Here is a 15,539-nt window from a genome sequence, read left to right as displayed (position 1 = left end):
CCAGAAAGCACATGACCACTACAGGTTCCGGGTCAGGTCCTCCATTACCATAGAGAGGACCGAGCCCTATACAGCACTGACAGGAGCGCGCAAGCGCAAACGTGACATGTAGGAGGAGGCCCGGGGATGAGAGCTGCGCGTGCGCACCCTACGGGACCCCCGGAGTGACCGCAGCTCCGGAAGAGATGACGTCGGGACCGAGGTCCCGCCCCCAGGTGAGCACGGCGTGACACATATCTTCTAAGGCGTGCTGTTTTCCTTTTTTTATGGATATTTCAAAGGTTTGGTATATACCTGGGAGCGTGCACCCTCTTTTCTCTTTTTTCATCTGTGCTGCTTTTGTATTTTTTCATTGTAGTTAGTATTGGTGATGTACGGTGTGTATTGTGGGTGTAGCATTGGTAATGTACGGTGTGTATTGTGGGTGTAGTTAGTATTGGTGATGTACGGTGTGTATTGTGGATATAGTTAGTATTGGTGATATACGGTATGTATTGTGGGTGTAGTTAGTATTGGTGATGTACGGTGTGTATTGTGGGTGTAGCATTGGTAATGTACGGTGTGTATTGTGGGTGTAGTTAGTATTGGTGATGTACGGTGTGTATTGTGGATGTAGTTAGTATTGGTGATGTACGGTATGTATTGTGGATGTAGTTAGTATTGGTGATGTACGGTGTGTATTGTGGGTGTAGCATTGATAATGTACGGTGTGTATTGTGGGTGTAGTTAGTATTGGTGATTTACGGTGTGTATTGTGGATGTAGTTAGTATTGGTGATGTACGAGGTGTGTATTGTGGGTGTAGTTAGTATTGGTGATGTACGGTGTGTATTGTGGATGTAGTTAGTATTGGTGATGTACGGTATGTATTGTGGGTGTAGTTAGTATTGGTGATGTACGGTGTGTATTGTGGGTGTAGCATTGATAATGTACGGTGTGTATTGTGGGTGTAGTTAGTATTGGTGATTTACGGTGTGTATTGTGGATGTAGTTAGTATTGGTGATGTACGAGGTGTGTATTGTGGGTGTAGTTAGTATTGGTGATGTACGGTGTGTATTGTGGGTGTAGTTAGTATTGGTGATGTACGGTGTGTATTGTGGGTTTAGTTAGTATTGGTGATGTACGGTGTGTATTGTGGATGTAGTTAGTATTGGTGATGTACGGTATGTATTGTGGATGTAGTTAGTATTGGTGATGTACGGTGTGTATTGTGGGTGTAGTTAGTATTGGTGATGTACGGTGTGTATTGTGGATGTAGTTAGTATTGGTGATGTACGGTGTGTATTGTGGATGTAGTTAGTATTGGTGATGTACGGTGTGTATTGTGGGTGTAGTTAGTATTGGTGATGTACGGTGTGTATTGTGGGTGTAGTTAGTATTGGTGATGTACGGTGTGTATTGTGGATGTAGTTAGTATTGGTGATGTACGGTGTGTATTGTGGGTGTAGTTAGTATTGGTGATGTACGGTGTGTATTGTGGATGTAGTTAGTATTGGTGATGTACGGTATGTATTGTGGGTGTAGTTAGTATTGGTGATGTACGGTGTGTATTGTGGGTGTAGCATTGATAATGTACGGTGTGTATTGTGGGTGTAGTTAGTATTGGTGATTTACGGTGTGTATTGTGGATGTAGTTAGTATTGGTGATGTACGAGGTGTGTATTGTGGGTGTAGTTAGTATTGGTGATGTACGGTGTGTATTGTGGGTGTAGTTAGTATTGGTGATGTACGGTGTGTATTGTGGGTGTAGTTAGTATTAGTGATGTACGGTGTCTATTGTGGGTGTAGTTAGTATTGGTGATGTACGGTGTGTATTGTGGGTGTAGTTAGTATTGGTGATGTACGGTGTGTATTGTGGGTGTAGTTAGTATTGGTGATGTACGGTGTGTATTGTGGATGTAGTTAGTATTGGTGATGTACGGTATGTATTGTGGGTGTAGTTAGTATTGGTGATGTACGGTGTGTATTGTGGGTGTAGCATTGGTAATGTACGGTGTGTATTGTGGGTGTAGTTAGTATTGGTGATGTACGGTGTGTATTGTGGATGTAGTTAGTATTGGTGATGTACGGTATGTATTGTGGATGTAGTTAGTATTGGTGATGTACGGTGTGTATTGTGGATGTAGTTAGTATTGGTGATGTACGGTATGTATTGTGGGTGTAGTTAGTATTGGTGATGTACGGTGTGTATTGTGGGTGTAGCATTGATAATGTACGGTGTGTATTGTGGGTGTAGTTAGTATTGGTGATGTACGGTGTGTATTGTGGATGTAGTTAGTATTGGTGATGTACGGTGTGTATTGTGGGTGTAGTTAGTATTGGTGATGTACGGTGTGTATTGTGGGTGTAGTTAGTATTGGTGATGTACGGTGTGTATTGTGGGTGTAGTTAGTATTAGTGATGTACGGTGTGTATTGTGGGTGTAGCATTGGTAATGTACGGTGTGTATTGTGGGTGTAGTTAGTATTGGTGATGTACGGTGTGTATTGTGGGTGTAGTTAGTGTTGGTGATGTACGGTGTGTATTGTGCGTGTAGTTAGTATTGGTGATGTACGGTGTGTATTGTGGATGTAGTTAGTATTGGTGATGTACGGTGTGTATTGTGGATGTAGTTAGTATTGGTGATGTACGGTGTGTATTGTGGATGTAGTTAGTATTGGTGATGTACGGTGTGTATTGTGGGTGTAGTATTGGTGATGTACGGTGTGTATTGCGGGTGAAGTTAGTATTGGTGATGTACGGCATGTATTGCGGGTGTAGTTAGTATTGGTGTACAGTGTGTATTGCAGATGTAGTTAGTATGGGTGATGTATGATGTGTATTGCGGGTGTAGTTAGTATTGGTGTACGGTGTGTATTGCGGGTGTAGTTAGTATTGGTGATGTACGGTGTGTATTGTGGATGTAGTTAGTATTGGTGATGTACGGTGTGTTGTTTGTGGGTGTAGTATTGGTGATGTACGGTGTGTGTTGCGGGTGAAGCTAGTATTGGTGATGTACGGTGTGTATTGCGGATGTAGTTAGTATTGGTGTACAGTGTGTATTGTGGATGTAGTTAGTATGGGTGATGTACGGTGTGTATTGCGGGTGTAATTAGTATCGGTGATTTACGGTATGTATTGCGGGTGTAGTTAGTATTGGTGAAGTACGGTGTGTATTGTGGGTGTAGTTGTGGGTGTAGCATTGGTAATGTACAGTGTGTGTTGTGGATGTAGTTAGTATTGGTGATGTACGGTGTGTATTGTGGATGTAGTTAGTATTGGTGATGTACGGTGTGTGTTGTGGATGTAGTTAGTATTGGTGATGTACGGTGTGTATTGTGGATGTAGTATTGGTGATGTACGGTGTGGTTTGTGGGTGTAGTATTGGTGATGTACGGTGTGTGTTGCGGGTGAAGCTAGTATTGGTGATGTACGGTGTGTATTGCGGGTGTAGTTAGTATTGGTGATGTACCGTGTGTATTGTGGGTGTAGTTAGTATTGGTGATGTACGGTGTGTATTGTGGGTGTAGTTAGTATTGGTGATGTACCGTGTGTATTGTGGGTGTAGTTAGTATTGGTGATGTACGGTGTGTATTGCGGGTGTAGTTAGTATGGGTGATGTACCGTGTGTATTACGGGTGTAGTTAGTATTGATGATGAACGGTGTGTATTGCGGGTGTAGTTAGTATGGGTGATGTACGGTGTGTATTGCGGATGTAGTTAGTATGGGTGATGTACGGTGTGTATTGTGGGTGTAGTTAGTATTGGTGATGTACGGTGTGTATTGCGGGTGTAGTTAGTATGGGTGATGTATGGTGTGTATTGTGGGTGTAGTTAGTATTGGTGATGTACGGTGTGTATTGCGGGTGTAGTTAGTATGGGTGATGTATGGTGTGTGTTGCGGGTGTAGTCAGTATTGGTGTACGGTGTGTATTGCGGGTGTAGTTAGTATTGGTGATGTACGGTGTGTATTGCGGGTGTAGTTAGTATTGGTGATGTACGGTGTGTATTGTGGGTGTAGTTGTGGGTGTAGCATTGGTAATGTACGGTGTGTGTTGTGGATGTAGTTAGTATTGGTGAAGTACGGTGTGTATTGTGGATGTAGTTAGTATTGGTGATGTACGGTGTGTGTTGTGGATGTAGTTAGTATTGGTGATGTACGGTGTGTATTGTGGGTGTAGTATTGGTGATGTACGGTGTGGTTTGTGGGTGTAGTATTGGTGATGTATGGTGTGTGTTGCGGGTGAAGCTAGTATTGGTGATGTACGGTGTGTATTGCTGATGTAGTTAGTATGGGTGATGTACCGTGTGTATTGCGGGTGTAGTTAGTATTGGTGATGTGATGTACGGTGTGTATTGTGGATGTAGTTAGTATTGGTGATGGACAGTGTGTGTTGCGGGTGAAGCTAGTATTGGTGATGTACGGTGTGTATTGCGGGTGAAGCTAGTATGGGTGATGTACGGTGTGTATTGCGGATGTAGTTAGTATTGGTGTACAGTGTGTATTGTGGATGTAGTTAGTATGGGTGATGTACGGTGTGTATTGCGGGTGTAATTAGTATCGGTGATTTACGGTATGTATTGCGGGTGTAGTTAGTATTGGTGATGTACGGTGTGTATTGCGGGTGTAATTAGTATCGGTGATTTACGGTATGTATTGCGGGTGTAGTTAGTATTGGTGATGTACGGTGTGTATTGTGGGTGTAGTTGTGGGTGTAGCATTGGTAATGTACAGTGTGTGTTGTGGATGTAGTTAGTATTGGTGATGTACGGTGTGTATTGTGGATGTAGTTAGTATTGGTGATGTACGGTGTGTGTTGTGGATGTAGTTAGTATTGGTAATGTACGGTGTGTATTGTGGATGTAGTATTGGTGATGTACAGTGTGGTTTGTGGGTGTAGTATTGGTGATGTACGGTGTGTGTTGCGGGTGAAGCTAGTATTGGTGATGTACGGTGTGTATTGCGGGTGTAGTTAGTATGGGTGATGTACCGTGTGTATTGTGGGTGTAGTTAGTATAGGTGATGTACGGTGTGTATTGTGGGTGTAGTTAGTATTGGTGATGTACGGTGTGTATTGCGGGTGTAGTTAGTATGGGTGATGTACCGTGTGTATTAAGGGTGTAGTTAGTATTGATGATGAACGGTGTGTATTGCGGGTGTAGTTAGTATTGGTGATGTACGGTGTGTATTGCGGGTGTAGTTAGTATGGGTGATGTACGGTGTGTATTGCGGATGTAGTTAGTATGGGTGATGTACGGTGTGTATTGTGGGTGTAGTTAGTATTGGTGATGTACGGTGTGTATTGCGGGTGTAGTTAGTATGGGTGATGTATGGTGTGTATTTCGGATGTAGTTAGTATGGGTGATGTATGGTGTGTGTTGCGGGTGTAGTTAGTATTGGTGTACGGTGTGTATTGCGGGTGTAGTTAGTATTGGTGATGTACGGTGTGTATTGCGGGTGTAGTTAGTATTGGTGATGTACGGTGTGTATTGTGGGTGTAGTTGTGGGTGTAGCATTGGTAATGTACAGTGTGTGTTGTGGATGTAGTTAGTATTGGTGATGTACGGTATGTATTGTGGGTGTAGTTAGTATTGGTGATGTACGGTGTGTATTGTGGGTGTAGCATTGATAATGTACGGTGTGTATTGTGGGTGTAGTTAGTATTGGTGATGTACGGTGTGTATTGTGGGTGTAGTTAGTATTGGTGATGTACGGTGTGTATTGTGGGTGTAGTTAGTATTGGTGATGTACGGTGTGTATTGTGGGTGTAGTTAGTATTAGTGATGTACGGTGTGTATTGTGGGTGTAGCATTGGTAATGTACGGTGTGTATTGTGGGTGTAGTTAGTATTGGTGATGTACGGTGTGTATTGTGGGTGTAGTTAGTATTGGTGATGTACGGTGTATATTGTGCGTGTAGTTAGTATTGGTGATGTACTGTGTGTATTGTGGATGTAGTTAGTATTGGTGATGTACGGTGTGTATTGTGGATGTAGTTAGTATTGGTGATGTACGGTGTGTATTGTGGATGTAGTTAGTATTGGTGATGTACGGTGTGTATTGTGGGTGTAGTATTGGTGATGTACGGTGTGTATTGCGGGTGAAGTTAGTATTGGTGATGTACGGCGTGTATTGCGGGTGTAGTTAGTATTGGTGTACAGTGTGTATTGCGGATGTAGTTAGTATGGGTGATGTACGGTGTGTATTGCGGGTGTAGTTAGTATTGGTGTACGGTGTGTATTGCGGGTGTAGTTAGTATTGGTGATGTACGGTGTGCATTGTGGATGTAGTTAGTATTGGTGATGGACAGTGTGTGTTGCGGGTGAAGCTAGTATTGGTGATGTACGGTGTGTATTGCGGGTGAAGCTAGTATGGGTGATGTACGGTGTGTATTGCGGATGTAGTTAGTATTGGTGTACAGTGTGTATTGTGGATGTAGTTAGTATGGGTGATGTACGGTGTGTATTGCGGGTGTAATTAGTATCGGTGATTTACGGTATGTATTGCGGGTGTAGTTAGTATTGGTGATGTACGGTGTGTATTGTGGGTGTAGTTGTGGGTGTAGCATTGGTAATGTACAGTGTGTGTTGTGGATGTAGTTAGTAATGGTGATGTACGGTGTGTATTGTGGATGTAGTTAGTATTGGTGATGTACGGTGTGTGTTGTGGATGTAGTTAGTATTGGTGATGTACGGTGTGTATTGTGGATGTAGTATTGGTGATGTACGGTGTGGTTTGTGGGTGTAGTATTGGTGATGTACGGTGTGTGTTGCCGGTGAAGCTAGTATTGGTGATGTACGGTGTGTATTGCGGGTGTAGTTAGTATGGGTGATGTACCGTGTGTATTGTGGGTGTAGTTAGTATTGGTGATGTACGGTGTGTATTGTGGGTGTAGTTAGTATTGGTGATGTACCGCGTGTATTGTGGGTGTAGTTAGTATTGGTGATGTACGGTGTGTATTGCGGGTGTAGTTAGTATGGGTGATGTACCGTGTGTATTACGGGTGTAGTTAGTATTGATGATGAACGGTGTGTATTGCGGGTATAGTTAGTATTGGTGATGTACGGTGTGTATTGCGGGTGTAGTTAGTATGGGTGATGTACGGTGTGTATTGCGGATGTAGTTAGTATGGGTGATGTACGGTGTGTATTGTGGGTGTAGTTAGTATTGTTGATGTACGGTGTGTATTGCGGGTGTAGTTAGTATGGGTGATGTATGGTGTGTATTGTGGGTGTAGTTAGTATTGGTGATGTACGGTGTGTATTGCGGATGTAGTTAGTATGGGTGATGTACGGTGTGTATTGTGGGTGTAGTTAGTATTGGTGATGTACGGTGTGTATTGCGGGTGTAGTTAGTATGGGTGATGTATGGTGTGTATTTCGGATGTAGTTAGTATGGGTGATGTATGGTGTGTGTTGCGGGTGTAGTTAGTATTGGTGTACGGTGTGTATTGCGGGTGTAGTTAGTATTGGTGATGTACGGTGTGTATTGCGGGTGTAGTTAGTATTGGTGATGTATGGTGTGTATTGTGGGTGTAGTTGTGGGTGTAGCATTGGTAATGTACGGTGTGTGTTGTGGATGTAGTTAGTATTGGTGATGTACGGTGTGTATTGTGGATGTAGTTAGTATTGGTGATGTACGGTGTGTATTGTGGATGTAGTTAGTATTGGTGATGTACGGTGTGTGTTGTGGATGTAGTTAGTATTGGTGATGTACGGTGTGTATTGTGGATGTAGTATTGGTGATGTACGGTGTGGTTTGTGGGTGTAGTATTGGTGATGTACGGTGTGTGTTGCCGGTGAAGCTAGTATTGGTGATGTACGGTGTGTATTGCGGGTGTAGTTAGTATGGGTGATGTACCGTGTGTATTGTGGGTGTAGTTAGTATTGGTGATGTACGGTGTGTATTGTGGGTGTAGTTAGTATTGGTGATGTACCGTGTGTATTGTGGGTGTAGTTAGTATTGGTGATGTACGGTGTGTATTGCGGGTGTAGTTAGTATGGGTGATGTACCGTGTGTATTACGGGTGTAGTTAGTATTGATGATGAACGGTGTGTATTGCGGGTGTAGTTAGTATTGGTGATGTACGGTGTGTATTGCGGGTGTAGTTAGTATGGGTGATGTACGGTGTGTATTGCGGATGTAGTTAGTATGGGTGATGTACGGTGTGTATTGTGGGTGTAGTTAGTATTGGTGATGTACGGTGTGTATTGCGGGTGTAGTTAGTATGGTTGATGTATGGTGTGTATTGTGGGTGTAGTTAGTATTGGTGATGTACGGTGTGTATTGCGGATGTAGTTAGTATGGGTGATGTACGGTGTGTATTGTGGGTGTAGTTAGTATTGGTGATGTACGGTGTGTATTGCGGGTGTAGTTAGTATGGGTGATGTATGGTGTGTATTTCGGATGTAGTTAGTATGGGTGATGTATGGTGTGTGTTGCGGGTGTAGTTAGTATTGGTGTACGGTGTGTATTGCGGGTGTAGTTAGTATTGGTGATGTACGGTGTGTATTGCGGGTGTAGTTAGTATTGGTGATGTATGGTGTGTATTGTGGGTGTAGTTGTGGGTGTAGCATTGGTAATGTACGGTGTGTGTTGTGGATGTAGTTAGTATTGGTGAAGTACGGTGTGTATTGTGGATGTAGTTAGTATTGGTGATGTACGGTGTGTGTTGTGGATGTAGTTAGTATTGGTGATGTACGGTGTGTATTGTGGGTGTAGTGTTGGTGATGTACGGTGTGGTTTGTGGGTGTAGTATTGGTGATGTATGGTGTGTGTTGCGGGTGAAGCTAGTATTGGTGATGTACGGTGTGTATTGCTGATGTAGTTAGTATGGGTGATGTACCGTGTGTATTGCGGGTGTAGTTAGTATTGGTGATGTACGGTGTGTATTGTGGATGTAGTTAGTATTGGTGATGTACAGTGTGTATTGTGGATGTAGTTAGTATTGGTGATGTACGGTGTGTTGTTTGTGGGTGTAGTATTGGTGATGTACGGTGTGTGTTGCGGGTGAAGCTAGTATTGGTGATGTACGGTGTGTATTGCGGGTGAAGCTAGTATGGGTGATGTACGGTGTGTATTGCGGATGTAGTTAGTATTGGTGTACAGTGTGTATTGTGGATGTAGTTAGTATGGGTGATGTACGGTGTGTATTGCGGGTGTAATTAGTATCGGTGATTTACGGTATGTATTGCGGGTGTAGTTAGTATTGGTGATGTACGGTGTGTATTGTGGGTGTAGTTGTGGGTGTAGCATTGGTAATATACAGTGTGTGTTGTGGATGTAGTTAGTATTGGTGATGTACGGTGTGTATTGTGGATGTAGTTAGTATTGGTGATGTACTGTGTGTGTTGTGGATGTAGTTAGTATTGGTGATGTACGGTGTGTATTGTGGATGTAGTATTGGTGATGTACAGTGTGGTTTGTGGGTGTAGTATTGGTGATGTACGGTGTGTGTTGCGGGTGAAGCTAGTATTGGTGATGTACGGTGTGTATTGCGGGTGTAGTTAGTATGGGTGATGTACCGTGTGTATTGTGGGTGTAGTTAGTATTGGTGATGTACGGTGTGTATTGTGGGTGTAGTTAGTATTGGTGATGTACGGTGTGTATTGCGGGTGTAGTTAGTATGGGTGATGTACCGTGTGTATTACGGGTGTAGTTAGTATTGATGATGAACGGTGTGTATTGCGGGTGTAGTTAGTATTGGTGATGTACGGTGTGTATTGCGGGTGTAGTTAGTATGGGTGATGTACGGTGTGTATTGCGGATGTAGTTAGTATGGGTGATGTACGGTGTGTATTGTGGGTGTAGTTAGTATTGGTGATGTACGGTGTGTATTGCGGGTGTAGTTAGTATGGGTGATGTATGGTGTGTATTTCGGATGTAGTTAGTATGGGTGATGTATGGTGTGTGTTGCGGGTGTAGTTAGTATTGGTGTACGGTGTGTATTGCGGGTGTAGTTAGTATTGGTGATGTACGGTGTGTATTGCGGGTGTAGTTAGTATTGGTGATGTACGGTGTGTATTGTGGGTGTAGTTGTGGGTGTAGCATTGGTAATGTACGGTGTGTGTTGTGGATGTAGTTAGTATTGGTGAAGTACGGTGTGTATTGTGGATGTAGTTAGTATTGGTGATGTACGGTGTGTGTTGTGGATGTAGTTAGTATTGGTGATGTACGGTGTGTATTGTGGGTGTAGTATTGGTGATGTACGGTGTGGTTTGTGGGTGTAGTATTGGTGATGTATGGTGTGTGTTGCGGGTGAAGCTAGTATTGGTGATGTACGGTGTGTATTGCTGATGTAGTTAGTATGGGTGATGTACCGTGTGTATTGCGGGTGTAGTTAGTATTGGTGATGTACGGTGTGTATTGCGGGTGTAGTTAGTATTGGTGATGTACGGTGTGTATTGCGGGTGTAGTTAGTATTGGTGATGTACGGTGTGTATTGCGGATGTAGTTAGTATGGGTGATGTACGGTGTGTATTGCGGGTGTTGTTAGTATTGGTGATGTACGGTGTGTATTGTGGGTGTAGTTAGTATTGGTGATGTACGGTGTGTATTGTGGGTGTAGCATTGGTAATGTACGGTGTGTGTTGTGGATATAGTTAGTATTGGTGATGTATGGTGTGTATTGTGGGTGTAGTTAGTATTGGTGATGTACGGTGTGTATTGTGGATGTAGTTAGTATTGGTGATGTATGGTGTGTGTTGTGGATGTAGTTAGTATTGGTGATGTACGGTGTGTGTTGTGGATGTAGTATTGGTGATGTACGGTGTGTGTTGCGGATGAAGCTAGTATTGGTGATGTACGGTGTGTATTGCGGGTGAAGCTAGTATTGGTGATGTACGGTGTGTATTGCGGGTGTAGTTAGTATTGGTGATGTACGGTGTGTATTGCGGGTGTAGTTAGTATGGGTGATGTACCGTGTGTATTGCAGGTGTAGTTAGTATTAGTGATGTACGGTGTGTATTGTGGGTGTAGTTAGTATTGGTGATGTACGGTGTGTATTGTGGATGTAGTTAGTATTGGTGATGTACGGTGTGTATTGCGGATGTAGTTAGTATTGGTGATGTACGGTGTGTATTGCGGGTGTAGTTAGTATTGGTGATGTACGGTGTGTATTGCTGGTGTAGTTAGTATTGGTGATGTACGGTGTATATTGCGGTGAAGCTAGTATTAGTGATGTACGGTGTTTATTGCAGGTGTAGTTAGTATGGGTGATGTACGGTGTGTATTGTGGATGTAGTTAGTATTGGTGATGTATGGTGTGTGTTGTGGATGTAGTTAGTATTGGTGATGTACGGTGTGTGTTGTGGATGTAGTATTGGTGATGTACGGTGTGTGTTGCGGATGAAGCTAGTATTGGTGATGTACGGTGTGTATTGCGGGTGAAGCTAGTATTGGTGATGTACGGTGTGTATTGCGGGTGTAGTTAGTATTGGTGATGTACGGTGTGTATTGCGGGTGTAGTTAGTATGGGTGATGTACCGTGTGTATTGCAGGTGTAGTTAGTATTAGTGATGTACGGTGTGTATTGTGGGTGTAGTTAGTATTGGTGATGTACGGTGTATATTGTGGATGTAGTTAGTATTGGTGATGTACGGTGTGTATTGCGGATGTAGTTAGTATTGGTGATGTACGGTGTGTATTGCGGGTGTAGTTAGTATTGGTGATGTACGGTGTATATTGCGGTGAAGCTAGTATTAGTGATGTACGGTGTTTATTGCAGGTGTAGTTAGTATGGGTGATGTACGGTGTGTATTGTGGGTGTAGTTAGTATTGGTGATGTACGGTGTGTATTGTGGGTGTACTTAGTATTGGTGCTGTACGGTGTGTATTGCGGGTGTAGTTAGTATTGGTGATGTACGGTGTGTAGTTAGTATTGGTGATGTACAATGTGTATTGCGGGTGTAGTTAGTATTGGTGATGTACGGTGTGTATTGCGGGTGTAGTTAGTATGGGTGATGTACGGTGTGTATTGTGGGTGTAGTTAGTATTGGTGATGTACAGTGTGTATTGCGGATGTAGTTAGTATGGGTGATGTACGGTGTGTATTGCGGATGTAGTTAGTATGGGTGATGTACGGTGTGTATTGCGGGTGTAGTTAGTATAGGTGATGTACGGTGTGTATTGCGGGTGTCGTTAGTATTGGTGATGTACGGTGTGTATTGCGGATGTAGTTAGTATTGGTGATGTATGGTACGTATTGCGGGTGTAGTTAATATTGGTGATGTACGGTGTGTATTGCAGGTGTAATTAGTATTGGTGATGTACGGTGCGTATTGCGGGTGTAGTTAGTATTGGTGATGTACAGTGCGTATTGCGGGTGTAGTTAGTATTGGTGATGTACGGTGCGTATTGCGGGTGTAGTTAGTATGGGTGATGTACGGTGTGTATTGCGGGTGTAGTTAGTATGGGTGATGTATGGTGTGTATTGCGGGTGTAGTTAGTATGGGTGATGTACGGTGTGTATTGTGGGTGTAGTTGTGGGTGTAGCATTGGTAATGTACAGTGTGTGTTGTGGATGTAGTTAGTATTGGTGATGTACGGTGTGTATTGTGGGTGTAGTTAGTATGGGTGATGTACGGTGTGTATTGTGGGTGTAGCTAGTATGGGTGATGTACGGTGTGTATTGTGGGTGTAGCTAGTATTGGTGATGTACAGTGTGTATTGCGGGTGTAGTTAGTATGGGTGATGTACGGTGTGTATTGTTCGTGTAGTTAGTATGGGTGATGTACGGTGTGTATTGTGGGTGTAGTTAGTATGGGTGATGTATGGTGTGTATTGTGGGTGTAGCTAGTATGGGTGATGTACGGTGTGTATTGTGGGTGTAGCTAGTATGGGTGATGTACGGTGTGTACTGATTATATACATGTTACATGTCCCTTCCTGTGAGATGTGAGCTACAGTTGTGGTCAAAAGTATTGACACCCTTGCAATTTTGTCAGATAATACTCAGTTTGTTCCTGAAAATTATTGCAAACACAAATTCTTTGGTATTATCTTCATTTAATTTGTCTTAAATGAAAAAACACAAAAGAGAATGAAGCAAAAAGCAAAACATTGATCATTTCACACAAAACTCCAAAAATGGGCCAGACAAAAGTATTGGCACCCTCAGCCTAATACTTGGTTGCACAACCTTTAGCCAAAATAACTGCGACCAACCGCTTCCGGTAACCATCAATGAGTTTCTTACAATGCTCTGCTGGAATTTTAGACCATTCTTCTTTGGCAAACTGCTCCAGGTCCCTGATATTTGAAGGGTGCCTTCTCCAAACTGCCATTTTTAGATCTCTCCACAGGTGTTCTAGGGCAGTGGTCCCCAACCTTTTTTGCACCAGGGACCGGCTTGAAGCAAGACCATTCTTCCATGGCCCGGCAGGGCGGGGATGGAGGTGTGACAGGGGCGGGGCTTTGGTCATAAGGGGGCGGGGCTATGGACGGGGTTGTAGTTTAGCAGTGCATACTTATAATTTAATTATAACATTTTTAATGTGACTCAACTCACCATAGGTTTTGATTGAGTGGGAGCACCTGGCTTGCTTCTCTGTTTCAGTGGGAGCACTGGGCTACTTCTACTGATGATCGTCACTGCTAATGATGATTGGAACCTACAAGGAAATGGAGCATTGAGCACTTAAGAAAAATTGTACTGGAGTTCTGTACATGCTGATTATTTTCTAATCATCAGAAAATGTATGTGTGGTTCCCCCCGTCCTGTTCAGCTCTGTGTGGCTCCCCCTGTTGTATGCATGGCTCCCCTGTCCCATCCTTGTATACATGGCTCTGCTCCCACCCTCCCATCCTGTATACATGGCTCCCCTGTCCCATCCTGTATACATGGCTCTGCTCCCACCCTCCCATCCTGTATATATGGCTCCGCTCCCACCCTCCCATCCTGTATACATGGCTCTGCTCCCACTCTTCCATCCTGTATACATGGCTCCCCTGTCCCATCCTGTATACATGGCTCTCCTCCCACCCTCCCATGCTGTATATATGGCTCCTCTCCCACTCTTTCTCCCCTGTATGCATGGCTCCGCTCCCACTCTCCCTCCCTTGTATACATGGCTCTGCTCCCACTCTCCCTCCCCTGTATATATGGCTCCGCTCCCACTCTCCCTCCCTTGTATACATGGCTCTGCTCCCACCCTCCCATCCTGTATATATGGCTCCGCTCCCACTCTTTCTCCCCTGTATGCATGGCTCCGCTCCCACTCTCCCTCCCTTGTATACATGGCTCTGCTCCCACTCTCCCTCCCCTGTATATATGGCTCCGCTCCCACTCTCCCTCCCTTGTATACATGGCTCCGCTCCCACTCTCCCTCCCCTGTATATATGGCTCCGCTCCCACTCTCCCTCCCCTGTATATATGGCTCCGCTCCCACTCTCCCTCCCTTTCATATATGGCTCCGCTCCCACTCTCCCTCCCTTGTATATATGGCCCTGCTCTCATTCTCCCTCCCTTGTATTTATGGCTCCGCTCCCACTCTCCCTCCCTTGTATTTATGGCTCCGCTCCCACTCTCCCTCCCTTGTATATATGGCTCCGCTCCCACTCTCCCGGCCTCCCTTGTATATATGGCTCCGCTCCCACCCTCCCGGCCTCCCTTGTATATATGGCTCCGCTCCCACCCTCCCCTGTATATATGGCTCTGCTCCCACTCTCCCTCCCTTGTATACATTGCTCTGCTCTCACTCTCCCTCCCTTGTATATATGGCTCCGCTCCCACTCTCCCTCCCTTGTATTTATGGCTCCGCTCCCACTCTCCCGGCCTCCCTTGTATATATGGCTCCGCTCCCACTCTCCCTTGTATATATGGCTCCGCTCCCACCCTCCCGGCCTCCCTTGTATATATGGCTCCGCTCCCACCCTCCCGGCCTCCCTTGTATATATGGCTCCGCTCCCACCCTCCCGGCCTCCCTTGTATATATGGCTCCGCTCCCACCCTCCCGGCCTCCCTTGTATATATGGCTCCGCTCCCACTCTCCCGGCCTCCCTTATATATGGCTCCGCTCCCACTCCCTCCCCTGTAAATATGGCTCTGCTCCCACTCTCCCTCCCCTGTATATATGGCTCCGCTCCCACTCTCCCGGCCTCCCTTGTATATAAGGCTCCGCTCCCACTCTCCCTCCCTTGTATATATGGCTCCGCTCCCACTCTCCCGGCCTCCCTTGTATATATGGCTCCGCTCCCACCCTCCCGGCCTCCCTTGTATATATGGCTCCGCTCCCACCCTCCCTTGTATATAAGGCTCTGCTCCCACCCTCCCGGCCTCCCTTGTATATATGGCTCCGCTCCCACTCTCCCGGCCTCCCTTATATATGGCTCCGCTCCCACTCTCCCTCCCCTGTAAATATGGCTCTGCTCCCACTCTCCCTCCCCTGTATATATGGCTCCGCTCCCACTCTCCCGGCCTCCCTTGTATATAAGGCTCCGCTCCCACTCTCCCTCCCTTGTATATAAAGCTCCGTTCCCACTCTCCCTCCCTTGTATATATGGCTCCACTCGGCTCCCCCATCCTCCCCCATCATACTTACCCTCACATCGCTGAACTTCCC

The sequence above is a fragment of the Dendrobates tinctorius genome, unplaced genomic scaffold (assembly GCF_039654945.1).
Source record: "Dendrobates tinctorius isolate UK_male_01 unplaced genomic scaffold, ASM3965494v1 ptg000257l, whole genome shotgun sequence".
Classification (NCBI taxonomy): Eukaryota; Metazoa; Chordata; class Amphibia; order Anura; family Dendrobatidae; genus Dendrobates; species Dendrobates tinctorius.
This window is presented reverse-complemented; position numbering follows the sequence as displayed.